At 47.9% G+C, this 14,968-nt stretch overlaps 1 protein-coding gene across 1 annotated transcript in view; it reads right to left on the reverse strand.

The window, feature by feature from the left end:
• Positions 1 to 14,549, reverse strand: part of lrrc4ca (leucine rich repeat containing 4C, genome duplicate a) — a 102,008-nt gene extending 87,459 nt beyond the window's left edge. Inside the window, exon 1 of the mRNA XM_064313023.1 lies at positions 14,468 to 14,549. The gene's annotated coding sequence lies outside the window, so the exon portion shown is untranslated. The remainder of the gene's footprint in view (positions 1 to 14,467) is intronic.
• Between the last annotated feature and the right edge of the window lie 419 nt (positions 14,550 to 14,968).

Here is a 14,968-nt window from a genome sequence, read left to right on the forward strand (position 1 = left end):
AGCAAGTGTGAGAGAGTATGATTGTGTCTGTGAGAGAGTATGATTGTGAGAGTAAGAGAGTATAATGGTGTGTGTGAGTATAATGGTGTGTGAGAGTATAATGGTGTGTGTGTGTGTGCAAGAGTATGATGGTGTGTGTGAGAGGAAGTATGATTTATGGCCACATTGACTCATACAGTACACACACACACGCCCACACACACACACACACACACACACACACACTCATCCACCATTCCACTGTCGCCACAGCGGCTGATAAAGTTAGAGCTGATAGCGAATGAGAATCAGACAGATTCTGTCAGTAGTGATTGTGTCTGTTGGATATGCACATTTATTTTGATTTAATGGGATTTTGAATTAATGGAGGCTGACAGCAGATAACTGTTACCTAACTCACAAGTGTGCGCGTGCACACACACCCACACACACACTGATACACACAGATACAGGTGTGCACACATACACACACACACAGATACAGATGTGCACACACATACACACACACACTGATACACACAGATACAGATGTGCACACACACACACGCATGTGCACACATACACACAGATACAGATGTGCACACACACACGCACACACACACACAGATACAGATGCTTGTGCGCACACACGCACACATACACATGCATGTGCACACACCCACAGATACACACACACTCACAGACATACACACGGATACAGATGTGCACACACACACACAGATGCAGATGTGCACAAATGCGCACACACATATATGTACACCCGCGCTAACGTAGGCCTACTACACATCAGAAAGGCAGTAGAACTCTGCACATGAGCAAGGTCAATTATACAGCAAGCACCCCGAGAGTGCAGAAAAACACTCAGACGCGTTCGGCTTTGGCCCGCCGTCGCTCGGTTTTCCCACAGTAAAATGTTTAGCATTGCTGAATGGGTAAGAGGCTCGATATCCAGCGTGTGTGAATGGCAATAAGTATCAAACTGACAGAAGCTAACAGGGCGGATGGCTAAGGCAGCACTCGTAGCACTCAGCGCAGCTCACTGGGACAGGAGCTGTGCTGAAAGAGCAGACGCTCGCACGCTAACATAGCGCTGTCCTGCGTGGACACCTCCTCCAAACAAAACTGAACTGGGTCTGCCAAACCGACAATTCACCAGAGTGTGTTATTTTGTGAATACGCGGCACCTGAGAGTCAGGGATTAAAAATGACGATACGCCGTATTGAATTATACCTTCGGTGAGAGACAGGCTGATAAAAGGTGGCCAGATGTCCAGTGTTTTTGACCCAGCCATCCTCCTTCCTAACCCTATCCCTAACGCTCTTGCCAAACCTCAGCTGGTAGCCAAGTTATTCCTACCCCCAACTCCCACCCCTACCCAAGCCCCCCCCGCCCCCCCCCCCCCCACAGTCTCGATCATGCTCTGCACCCGATTTGCAATTGCAATGTGCCATACATTTCTGACAAAACGTCTCAGTCCTGTGTCTGAACGTTCAGAATGTAAGTACTGAACATTAATGACCATCCACCAGAGAAATACGTTTTTTTAAACAGCAATGAAAATATAAAACAGTATTGTGAAAGGAGCTCCAGGTCTAAGACGGTTCCTGTGAAGTTAATGTTCAAAGAAGTTCCAAGAAACTGAAACAAATTCATGCATTGGGAACCATAACCTTCAAAAGAATGTTTTTTTTTTGGAACCAAATATTGTTGGTTAGGACGCAGGTGAGCTTCATTGGACCTTTAGTTCCGGTCCGCTGCACACGAGCCCAGCAGGTCCACTGAGGCTGCACTCACAGAAGAAGGCCACGTGCTAACATTGCTGTGACCTGTGGGGAGGATCGGCTTAAATGAACTAGAGCTAATCCCCCACATATCAGGGTTTGTTCTGTCACTGTGGCCTTGTGGAATTTAAAATAATAACAATAAAAAGAAACAAGGGAAAAAAGGGCATTAGTCCTCATTCCCCTGCACGCGCTGGTGCAGAGTCTCATAAAGCAGTCTGATATTGACTTATTGGGGCTTTACCCAGCTGAGGGGCTTCTCCATCGCCACCCCAGCACACCTGATTGGCTTTGGCCCTGGAATGTGGGCGACACCTGAATCTGTCATCAGCAACAATCCCAGATCATATTTACCCTCTCTCACATTTATACAGACACACACATACACACACGCACACACACACACACACACACACACACATATTTACTCCGTGTTTATCCATTTATTCATGTCGCACAAGGGAGGGATGGTCTCTACATTCAGGTTAACCTACCTTCACATCATATTATGTGTGGAGAATGTTTTGTCGTTGTCCTTGTGTGTTAATGTTCATGTTATTGATGTCGCTATAGGTGAGGTGTATGTGTGAGTGTTCTAGCATGTAGTGTAACGTGCTTGAATGTTGTGGTGTGTGTGGTGTGAATGTGTTGTGTGTTATGTGCTGGTGTGTGTGTGTGTGGTGTTGTTTGTGGTGTGTGTTTGTGTATGTGTGTGTGTTGTGTGTGATGAGTGTGGTGTGTGTGTGTGTGTGTAGTGTGTGTGTGTGTGTGGTGTGTGTGTGTGGTTGTGTTTATGTGGGTGTTGTGTGTGTGTGTGTGTGTGGTGTGTGTTATTGTGTTTGTGTGGTGTGTGGTGTGTGTGTGTGTTGTTTGTTGTGATGTGTGTGTGTATTTGTGAGAGTGTGTGTGTGTGTGTGTGTGTGTGTGTGAGTGTGTGTGTGTGTGTGTGTGTGTGTGTGTGGGCACTTAACCTGCAGTGCATTAGTAAACATCCTGCTGTATTAGGAATAAGCCCTGCTGCTGCCTGTGTGTGGCGGCTCCTCCGTTTATATTGCGGATACTTAGCCAAGCGGTGCAGGATAACGCACCGCACCTTTCATACGGATAAAACAACAGAGCCCCTCTCATTACCCAGGTCCATTTACAGTCAATACGTGTCCTTAACTTTGACTTTGAAATACCAGCAAACTGATTTTATTCTTCCATCGCACACACACACAGTTTACGGAGTCGTGCAGCTGCAGGAATGAGTGATGCTGTTTGTGACAGGGCGGCCTGGCGCGTGTGTTTAATTATAAGCGAATGTTAATTGCTGATTAAATTCTCAGCCTCAATGAGGCAACAGGTCGTGTCCCAGAATCCTTTTCCTTCTCCATGGGACAGCCCCTCAGCCACGGCCTTAACGAGTGAGAGAACACAGGGCAGAAAACTGCCATTGCAGCGCCCCCTATGGGTTCAAATTTTTAACTATATCAGTGATGTCACAGCAGGTATTTTTCCCATTGACAGCGAGGCTAAATACCTGTAATGACATCACTGATTGGGCATGGCCAGCAGAGTATTCAGGTTGGAAACTGTAACCTATAGGGGGCGCTGCAACAGCAATTTTCTGCCCTGTGTTCACTTCCTCTTTAAGTTGAGTGCCGATGGTGCCTGCTAGTTAAGGGATCGAGATTCTATATTCAATTCAATTTTATTTGTATACTGCTTTTTTTTTTTTAAAGAGACACGGGCACAAAGATGCTCCACAGAGGAAATGAAAAGGAACATTTTTTGAAAACCAGGTGTAAACCCCTCATGAAGCAAAGTGAGTCTGTTGGCCAACCAACCCAAGAGTGATGACTGACTGTCTGGAACTGAGTCTGGGAAACTAAACGGAGTTAATTTTAATTAACAAATTCAAAGATGGACAATTCTATTTGATGTATAAGTTAAGAGGGGGTCTGTGGACCCCTGGGGGGTCATTGGAGGTATTGTATGGGGTCCCTGGCAAGGCTTGGTATGCAATGACTGCACATACATTCGGGAATTATATGTTCTAACTTATGATGGGGGTCCCCTGGATGCCTTTGAGCCTGGGTGGGGGTCCCCTGGATGCCTTTGAGCCTGGGTGGGGGTCCCCAGATCAGAAAAGGTTGAACGCTGCTAAACTACAAAGATAAACACATAATAATAATCTCTATTGTCTTTCTGTCGGCACAGCTGGAGAAACGGCACAGGAGGCCCCTGCGGCAGGTCAGCCCGGGTCCCGCGGGGAGAGCCGGGGGGTCGGCGGGTTTCTGCTTTTATGTTAAAATCAGCAGCCAGTGAAGACCCGGGGACACGGCTGAAAGAGGTTAATGAAGAAACCTCTGCTTTAATTGACCCAACAAGTGCTGAGTAGCAAGAGAAAGCAGCAGACCCTGCGATTCTCTGGGACCAGGGGCAGCCCTGCAGCCCCGCTCCCCCCGTCCCCCCCCCCCCCCCCACGTTAAAGCAGCGGACAAGGCCAAAGCTGAATAATGAGCTCCTCAGAGCATTCAAAAAATAAGACACCAAAAAAGTGTCGGTTAATTGTTTGCTGTATTTTGTCCTGCCTTTCAGCGTAATTAAGACAGAAACTTGCGGGCCTGATTTTTTGTTTCTTTTTTTTGTCCTGGTTTCAAAGTCTCTTTGTGATTACTGCGCTTAATTGGAAAACACTGTTCGCTAATGTTGTGCAGGGCAAACAGATGGGCAAAGGTTTTTAAAAAATAAATAAAGAAAGAAATAATCAAGCGACCGCAGGACCTTACAAAGGTTTCAAAGAAGTTCAATGGGAAGTTCAAAGGGAATCTAACAATTACCGTTTAATTTGACAATGCTGCGTTTTAAATTAAAGATGAATCGTGCCACCGTGCGCATTGTCCAGCGCCGCTCCCGCTGTGGATGTTGATTTAATGAAAGCCCAGAGCAGCAGCTTACCATTTAATTACAGAGAGCAGCGGAGAGGAGGAGAGGAGGAGAGGAGGGGAGGAGGGGAGGAGGAGAGGAGGAGAGGAGGAGAGGAGGAGAGGAGACGTACACGCAGGTGGCGTGAGGAAGCCCATGGGCAGCGGGCTCAGCGTGTTTTGTGCACGCACACGGAGAGACTCGGCCGGGCCAGGCCCTCGAAAGCGCGACGCACAGCCCCTCCTGCAGACCCCGCTTATCACACGAACCTCAGAAGGGCCAAAATCCAATCACTGAACACAACGCGTACGAAATGTCAACACGGAAACACCTTCCGTCTGTCCGTAGTGCACTCCAAGGCCGTTCTCTGGGAATAACAGTGATTTAGAGGGGAGGAGAGGGAGAAGCACACATCTGTACAGATGGCAGCAGCCTTTCTGTCTCTGTGCCAGTGTGAGAAGTTCTGTTTCTGAGAGGTTCTGTCTCTGTGCCAGTGTGAGAGGTTCCTTCTCTGTGCCAGTGTGAGAGGTTCCTTCTCTGTGCCAGTGTGAGAGGTTCCTTCTCTGTGCCAGTGTGAGAGGTTCTGTCTCTGTGCCAGTGTGAGAGGTTCTGTCTCTGTGCCAGTGTGAGAGGTTCTGTCTCTGTGCCAGTGTGAGAGGTTCCTTCTCTGTGCCAGTGTGAGAGGTTCTGTCTCTGTGCCAGTGTGAGAGGTTCTGTCTCTGTGCGAGTGTGAGAGGTTCTGTCTCTGTGCCAGTGTGAGAGGTTCTGTCTCTGTGCCAGTGTGAGAGGTTCTGTCTCTGTGCCAGTGTGAGAGGTTCTGTCTCTGTACCAGTGTGAGAGGTTCCTTCTCTGTGCCAGTGTGAGAGGTTCTGTCTCTGTGCCAGTGTGAGAGGTTCCTTCTCTGTGCCAGTGTGAGTGTTCACCAAGCCCATGGATGGTCAGTAGGTGATGTCACAGTGACCTGGTCCATAATTTTTCTGCAGTCTGTGTTTCAGATGCACAAAGTCTGGCCCTCAGGCTGTGCCTAGAATCGCCTCTCCTTCATTTTGAGAATTGACTTCCGCCAAATAAATAGAAAAGGTAAAAACAGGACACACAACTTCAGACAATCAGCTCCCACAGTTTCCAACTCCCCATGAATGCACACTCAATATGAAAGACGACGTGAGAATATCTGAAATGTTGAATTGGAAACAGTGGGTGTGTGTGCATCTGCAATGCTATACGTCTTCTATATGAGTATGAACTATACATACACAAGAGTGTGTGCATGTGTGAGTGTGTGTTTGTGTGTGTGGTATCTCCATTTCAGAACTTTTAATCAATGTTATTAATTTGCTTTGCTGATGCTCTTATGCAGGGTAAATTCAATGGGTCAAATTACATATTATAGATTCACATTACATTTAGGAATTTAGCAGAGCAACTTACACACCCTATATTCCAAATGCACTTCTCATTTTACTGAGGCCAGTCAGGGTGCTCGAGGCAAGGCTTAGAATGGCTATGCCCCATCCGGGAATCAAACTCGCAACCTTGGCATTGGAAGCCCGGCAACTGAAAGTTAAAGAGCCTTCCTGCCCCCGGGACTCAAAGCTGAAGTGTGGTTATGAAGCCGAGCGTATTCACCGTAGTGACTGTTTCGCATTAGTACTGCAGAAGCGTTATTGTATTTGTTTGTAGTGTATTTGTATTTTCAATTGTGTCGGTTCCCGTTCCTCTAATCTTATACCTCCGGAAGGCAATAAAGATGATCTCTGCAGGTATAAACTGAAAATGAATGTAAAATAAAATAGGAATATGGCCTCTTTTTAATACAGAATAAAAAATAGAATACAAAATGAAAAAGTACTAAACAAGTTGAAAAAAAACAATAAAAAAATGGAAAATGTATTTATGCTACAGCAAATGATTTATATGTTTTATTTATCGAGATAATGACATATAAAACAAGGCTTCAGAATTCACAAGTGTGTTGGCACATTATCTCAAATGGACTTAATGTGTTTATTGAGCCACCCTGCATATGAATTAACAGCTGCACAGAGAAAAGGTGAAAAACTGAATATTATTAGAAAAATGTACTTACAACAAAGGCATGAAATAAATAAATAAATGTATCTGTGGAATTGTGTTTGTATATGTGTGTGTGAGATTGTGTGTGTGTGAGTGTATGAGTGTGTGAGTGAGTGCGTGTATGAGTGTGTGTGTGTGCATGTGTGAGTGTGTGTGTATGAGTATATGCGTGTGTGTGTGTGCGTGTGTGTATGAGTGTGTGTTTGTGTGTGTGTGTGTGCGTGCGTGTGTGTGTGTGTGTGTGTGTGTGTGTCGTGTGTGTGTGTGGTGTGTGTTGGTGTGTGTGGTGTGGAGTGTGTGGTGTATGGTGTGTGTGTGTGTGTGGGGTGTGTGTGTTGAGTGTGTGTGAGTGTGTGCTGTGTGGTGGTGTGGTGATGGTTGTGCGTGTGTGGTGTGCGTGTGTGTATGTTGTGTGTGTTGTGTGTGTGTGTGTGGTGTGTGTGTGTGTGGTGTGTGTAATGCGTGTGTGTGTGTGTGTGTGTGCGTGCGTCAGTGTGGTGTCTTTTGTATGTGTTCTTGTGCTTTTTTCTTTGTTTGTGATGGAGTGCGCGAGTGTGTGTGCGTGTGTGTATGAGTGTGTGTGTGCGTGTGTGTGTGTGTGTGTGCGTGTGTGTGTGTGTGTGTGTGTGTGTGTGTGTGTGTGTGTGTATGTTTGTGTGTGTTTGTGTGTGTGTGTATGTTTGTGTGTGTGTGTGTGTGTGTGTTTGTGTGTTTTATCTCTCGTTGTTGTGATGAGTGCGCGAGTGACTCAGCAGGTAACACACGGTCATTTCCCTCCTTTTTTCCCTCCATCTTTTTCGGCTCCATTTCTTTTGATGTCCTGAGAAAATTACGCCTCCCTCAGACATTCAGGAACGTATTTTACCCAACATCCCCAGCCAATCAGGAGAGAGTGATCACACGCTTGCAACTGAAATAAGCAGATACAAGAACTCATGTCTGCCAAAAGAAGCGCGAATATGTGCTCACTGTAGGACAGGAGAGGTGGAAACAGAGATGCGCTTCCTCCTTACTTCCACAAAACATTTACAAATCAGAAAAATATATTTCCACAAATGATCCCTAATTATAAATAATTATGTCCCTATCAAAATAAGAAAAATGTGCCATTCTATTGGGAAAAGTACCAGCAGTCCCAATTGCGGCACAGTTCATTTCAGCCTGTCATAACCTGAGGGTCAGTGAGCAACCACCCACCCCATATAAGCATACACATATTTATGGATTTACTTCTGTTGCTGTTGTTTCTGTTAATGCTGTTATTGTTACATGCTATTACATTATCATTATTACTATTTTAATATTACTATTGTTCTACATATTATTTATACATGTACTTTGGAAATAATTACATTTGTATTTCATGTCAATAAAAAGCAAATTAAATTGAAAAAAAAAGATGAGAGAGAACAAAATTGGCGGGCTAGGCTCATTTCGGTGGAGCTCTTAGCATTGCATTGTGGGTAGGTCTGTGTTCACACTGACTCCCAGCAGCCGTGATGTCACAGCACTGCAGCATCTTAAAATGGCTCCTGGATGCCGTGTTGGGCGAAGGCCAAAGCTCAGTGCAAGCAGCTATAAACCTAAAGGCTGCACTGTGCCTCTGCCTCACTCTCTCTCTCTCTCACTCTGTCTCTCTCACACACACACTCTCTCTGTCTGTCTCTCTTGCTCTCTCTCTCTGTCTGTCTCCCTCACACACACTCTCTCTCTCTCTCTCTCTCTGCCTCTCATTCTCAAGGGGCCTCTCATAGCTCAGATATACTTTATTGCATCACAATACTTTGTGTCCTAGGTTTTAAAGCAAATCATTTGTCAACATGTGTTTATTTCATTGTGTCTCCCTCTGTTTCTACACACACATACGCATGCATGCACACACACACACACACACACACACACGTACACACTCACACATACACACACACACACACACACAGGCACACACACACACGCGCACACACACACACACCATCCCTTCCCTCAAAGGAGATAGAGAGATCAATGAACAAGATCACCATTTCAGGATTCAGAACATCACATCCTTCCCTCTACAGATTGGTGCAGAAAAAGGGCATTTTTCACAGATGTCATCTGTGTCCAGCAGACTGCAGGCAACCTTAGCAGCCAGGCCGTTTTCAGGGTGAGCGTGCGTTTAGAGCACAGAGCCCCAGAGCCCCAGCCCCCCCCCCCCCCAAACCCCCCCCAAACCATCCCAACCCCCCAAACTTCGCTGGCTGGGGGCCACGTGGTCTGGGCCAAGCTCGCCTTCAAGGCAAGAGGAAAGTTGGCCATTTGCTCAATGGCTGGAGGAAGCGCTCTGACTGTCCAATTTTACACAGCCCTGTTCATCAATCCCTGTTCATCAAACCCTGCTAATCAAACCCTGCTAATCAAACACTGCTAATCAAACCCTGCTAATCAAACCCTGCTAATCAAACCCTGCTAATCAAACCCTGCTAATCAAACTGTTCGTCCACCTGCTGGTCTCTGGGCCCCCAGTGTATTCAAACAGCTGTGAGTGTGAGTGTGTGTGTGTGTGTGTGCGTGCGTGCGTGCGTGCGTGCGTGTGTGTGTGTGCGTGTGTGTGAGTGTGTGCGTGTGTGTGTGTGTGTGTGTGTGTGTGTGTGAGTGTGTGCGCCCTTACATTAGTGTGTGAAATGATGTTTGTTTGTAAATTGTGTCGGGTCTGAAGCGACCCAAAGCAATGAGAAGCTCCAGACTCAGAGAGCCGCCGGCCTGCAGTCTCTGCTGCTCGGCACACAGAAGAGCAGCCCCGATACGAGAGAAACAAACAGACCGAATGAGCAAAGCGTCCTCACAGACCCAAACGGGAGGCCCTGGAACTGGAGCACACTCACAGAGAGAGTTCATCTTCCACCGTCAAACAAGAAGGAAGAAAAGAAAGTGACCGTCACTGTCAAATTCGGCAAAGAGAGAGAGAGACCCCTCTCCCGGGTCTGCCATGACTTACTCCACACAACGGCAAGCGTAGCGCCAAACCCCGCCGCCCACGCGGCACGAAGACACCGCCATCGCCACGGAAACACGGCCTGGCCACTTTCTGTGTCGTCCAGCGGGTTTGAGTCTGTCTATCGATACGCCTGAGTGATGGTGAGACAGTCAGTGGCACGCACCTACGACACCGCGCACAAGGTTCGGCTTACCGCGAGAGGACGGTCAGTCAGGACACATCAAATTACTACGAAACAAACCGCTGAACTTTCTTTCTATTTAGAGGTCCAGGGACTGCAGGTGCTAGAACCCTATTCTTTTTGTTAGGATTCCTTTTATTATTTATTTTTTTCCCCCTTTGAACTCGAATAACCTTCAGCAGGTAAGAGCCAGGCACAGTTCTGAATTACATCCCGCGTTCGGTTGACCAAGTTTTTATGTGCTGAAGAGAAACAGTGAACAGTGGCAATAATTCATTCTGACAGAGAACCCTAGACTCTCAACTCTTCGATGGGACAGTCCAGATAACAGAGGAAACTGGAGTACCAAGTACAGGCTAGACCCAAAATAAAAAGACTCAGCCTCCACTGGATCACCCAGGCCTGTATTAAAAGATTGACCCTGGGATTCAATCAAAATGCAGAAATGATGATACAGAGATACATATCCAGTGTTTCAGATAAGCCCACAGCCATATTACACTCAGCCAGGGACAACACTAAATGACCCAGTCTTGACCTCTATTAAAAAATTCACTTGTCACGTTGCTGTGTTGTAGTCCTCTGAGACTGATATTAAGAGTGTCACTAGAATAACTGCATCTTATTAGTTTATTATTTCTATATTGTGTAGGAAGTTAGTATTTGCTGAGGGTCCCTGTCAGTCAGGACCCTTGGAATCATTATCTCCCCCAACCCCCACCCCCAACCCCCCAACCCCGCCCCTCTTACGGCAATGCCCCTGATACCAGCCCGCCGAGCTCGCCCACTCTACTGCACCTATCAGCTCGCAGCTCACAGCTCACAGCTCGCGGCGCAGACAAAAACACGCCAATTTGTGCACCTCGCCGTAAACGCATGCCATCCTGAAATCAAGCGGCGCTCGCGCTGCCCGAGGGCGCCGGGCGTCTCCATAAACAACACTCCCGGCCCGACACCTGTCACTGCGAGGACAGAAACGCAGAGAGCACGAGCAGACAGATCCCTTCCGCGGTTACAAGAGACTGCGCGGCACCCCCCCTGCGCGGCACCCCCCCGCTAAACTAACAGAGAGAAACATTTCTCCAGACGACAGGAAATGTGAAGAGCCACTTCCACAGGAACTGCGTTCTCCGGGGAGAAGGGTGTGCTCGTTAGGGTCAAGCCTCCAGACGGCTTAATGCACTCCTTCACTGCTGTACGACTGCCCTCAATAAGGCTTTTTGAGTCTCTGCGAAACGCTGTTCAGAGAGTACAGGCTCTGCTTCCTCAACTCAAGCCTATCCTGAAGGCAAAAAAAAAACAAAAAAGACTTATGGCCTTTTCAAACTAGAGGAAGTATCACAGTATTGTTACTGCACTATACAAGGTTTACTTCACTCTAGTGTGTTTTTCTGCACCTCTGCACCTTGAACTGATGCACTTGTTGTACGTCGCTCTGGATAAGAGCGTCTGCTAAATGCCTGTAATGTAATTTAATGTAATGTAAACAGCAGTGGAGCATAATGGGTAAGCGGCTGGTCTTGTAACCAGGGTTCAACATTGCCACTGTAACTTTGAACAAGGTACCTAACCTACATTTCTTAAGTATATATGTATAAATGGATGCAAAATAAATGCTATGTAGAATGTTGTGTAATTCGCTCTGGATAAGATCATCCGTTAAGAGCCGGTAATGACACTGATAACGAGGTAAACAAACTGATGCCATCGCTACTTATTTACAGTTCTGATCGATGACTACCTCTCGTTTAAGCCTCATATACACAAATCTGCTGGATGAAGTTGAAGCTAAAGTTTTTTGTTAGGAATAAGTCTTGTTTTTTTCTCTCAATGTTAGTGGTGACCGGTTGAAGCTACATGTTTACCTGTCCTTGATTAGGGTGATCTGCTTTAGATAAATGCACCAGCTCAGCGTCCCCTTACGTACGACTCGAGAGCTATCAAGGAGCTTTGCGGCTCATTAAAAACAAACTGTAGAGGCCTCTCTTATTAGTCTGCGGCGTATTGTTATTTATAAGGCCATTCTCGGTGAACGCCCCTGCTGTTTGTCTCTCTTTGTGTGGCAGTAATGGGTGACGGCCTCAGGACAGTGTGCTGGTGTGCGGATGCCAGTTCCTGAAGCTGGCACCGGGCTGGAGAAAGAGAACCTCTCTGCTTTCTGCACTCCTCTGTCTGGAAGAGCCTGCAAAGGCTTCAGCACCTGATTAATCTCAGTGAATTTAGAGCCATTGTAAAGTCCATGGAATCACAGTCTATTGATAACTGGCACAGTTTTAATCTGTGATTTGATTGTTCCGTTCCCCCCCCCTGCACTTTTGTTGTGCAGCACATTAAGCTTGACTGTCGTTCCGGAGTGAGCTTTATTGTTGGGTCTGAAGATATATGTACTGCTGCCCTCCTTCCCCCCCCCCCCCCTCTCTCTCCCGGAGAAGCGATTCTTAATCTCACCGTGACTAACCTGATTAAACACAGGTAAAATAAATGGCCATTAATCTGAGGGAGACAGGTCCTTGTTACCGGAGCCCCGTTAATTAGCGGGCGCAGAAAGACCGCGGGCATATGCAGGTGACGAGCGTTTGTTTGGGGAGTCTGGGAGCAGCCCAGGTGACTCCAGCCAAGAAAGCAGCAGGAAGTGCGGCTCACTGAAACACACTACACTGCAATATATCATACACATTGCACACAGTATATATGGACTATGGATTACATATTCAACAAAGTGAATACTTCATATGGAAAATATAAGGTCAAATACGCTCCACGGAATTAAAAAAAAATAACTTCAATAACTCACAGTCGCAATTTGTCTATATGTTTCGCAACATCTTACTCTGATCAACATAATGCATTTTGTTTCATTAAATTGCAGTGCATTTTCGTTAGGGCAGTCAGTGAACTGGAGTTATCTTTTAAAAAATCAAGCTAGAGTTACTGTGGTAATAACCGTTAAGAAAAGTGCTATAAAAATACATCTCCTGCTCGAGTTCTGAAAGCATAATTTACAAACGCCCTCTCGCCTCTCCAATCCTGGGGCCCGCGCTGACTCCACCATCGTCTGCTGTGCCCGCGAGCGCTAGCCCGCGCTGACTCCACCATCGCTGCTGTGCCCGCTAGCCGCTGACTCACCACGCCTGCTGTGCCCGCGAGCGCTAGCCCGCGCTGACTCCACCATCGTCTGCTGTGCCCGCGAACGCTAGCCCGCGCTGACTCCACCATCGTCTGCTGTGCCCGCGAGCGCTAGCCCGCGCTGACTCCACCATCGTCTGCTGTGCCCACGAGCGCTAGCCCGCGCTGACTCCACCATCGTCTGCTGTGCCCGCGAACGCTAGCCCGTGGACTCACATCGCCTGTGCCCGCGACGCTAGCCCACACTGACTCCACCATCGTCTGCTGTGCCCGCGAACGCTAGCCCGCGCTGACTCCACCATCGTCTGCTGTGCCCGTGGCCAGCGCGCTGACTCACCACGCTGGCCCGGCGCTAGCCCGCTGACTCCTCGCTGCTGTGCCCGCGAACGCTAGCCCGCGCTGACTCCACCATCGTCTGCTGTGCCCGCGAACGCTAACGTTTTCGTTTGCGCGTAACGGCGACAGCGCCTCACGCTCACAGCCCAAGGGAGGACATCAGACAGGCAAACGCTCAGACCTTTTTTTATCGCCATGGCGACGTCGATCGCGCTCGTGCTGATGGATGAGGGCGGCCTCTTTTCGGCGCACGCGAGCTCCGCTCTCTCGGGCAACGTCCCCGCGGAAATTCGCCATCGTTCCGCCCGTCGGAAACGCATTCGTTCAGCCGAGCACCTGCCTGCCCCTACCCCTAACCCTAACCCTAACCCTGCCCTTCCTGCTTCATCAAGAGCCTTCGTTTACCTTCCCCAAAGCACGCGTGAAACGAAGATGAGTACATATTCAATGCACAGCTCCTGGGGGGGGAAAACGATACATAACAAGGGCAGACTCATAAAGTTTGCATCATCAAACACAAGTAAAATAAATATTTAACCAGGAATGGAGATGAGGACTCTACAACAGACACAGAGTAGCTGAAGTACACGTGTTAACCTGAAGAATCACGTCTGCAAGACTCCACAGAATCACACCACACGATGAAGGAATATCAACCTGGTTCCTTTGATTTCAGCCCGTCTGAACAGAATCAGACCATTTTAATCAGTTTGCAGTTCTGAGAGCAATGAAGCCATCAAGCACCTTATTAGTGAGTGTCGAAGCTGGCGGTGTGTTCTAAATATGAATTTCCCTCGCAGAATTTAACAGTGGGGGCCAATAACCCTTTTCTCATTCAGAAGAGCACCCCAGTGTGTCTGAGGGAAATGAGAACGCAGTCAGAGGGGCGTTTCAGGCGATGGAAGCAACTGTGTTATTACTGACACCACAGACCCCAGAGCAGCGAAAACACGTTAAATATCCAGACCACTGTAAGCATTAACTGTTACACACAGTTACGCACACACACACACAATCACACACACGCACACACAAATACACGCACACACACACACAAACACACACACTGAAGAATTACTCACATAGGTATTTTCACACACCAGCTTGTCCCCTGCTCAGGGTCGGTCCGGTCGCTGTCCTCCTCCCATAAAGATGATATATCTGCAGAAGACACACAACACACAACATTTATGTTTGCTGGGTGGATAAGTAAACAGTCCGTGAGAATAATCCACCAAAACACCTGGCTAGTCCGGCAAGGATTTGGAGAGCTAATCGTTATTTATTTATTCATCTTTTTGTTCAGTCCGCTGTGGGACAAGGTTAGCCTGACGGCTCGAGCGCACGGTTAGCCTGACGGCTCGAGCGCACGGTTAGCGTGACTGCTCCAGCGCACGGTTAGCCTGGCGGCTCCAGCGCACGGTTAGCCTGACTGCTCCAGCGCACGGTTAGCCTGACGGGTCCAGCGCACGGTTAGCCTGACGGCTCCAGCGCACGGTTAGCCTGACGGCTCCAGCGCACGGTTAGCCTGACGGGTCCAGCGCACGGTTAGCCTGACGGCTCCAGCGCACGGTTAGCCTGAC

The sequence above is a fragment of the Anguilla rostrata genome, chromosome 16 (assembly GCF_018555375.3).
Source record: "Anguilla rostrata isolate EN2019 chromosome 16, ASM1855537v3, whole genome shotgun sequence".
In the NCBI taxonomy this organism is placed as follows: Eukaryota; Metazoa; Chordata; class Actinopteri; order Anguilliformes; family Anguillidae; genus Anguilla; species Anguilla rostrata.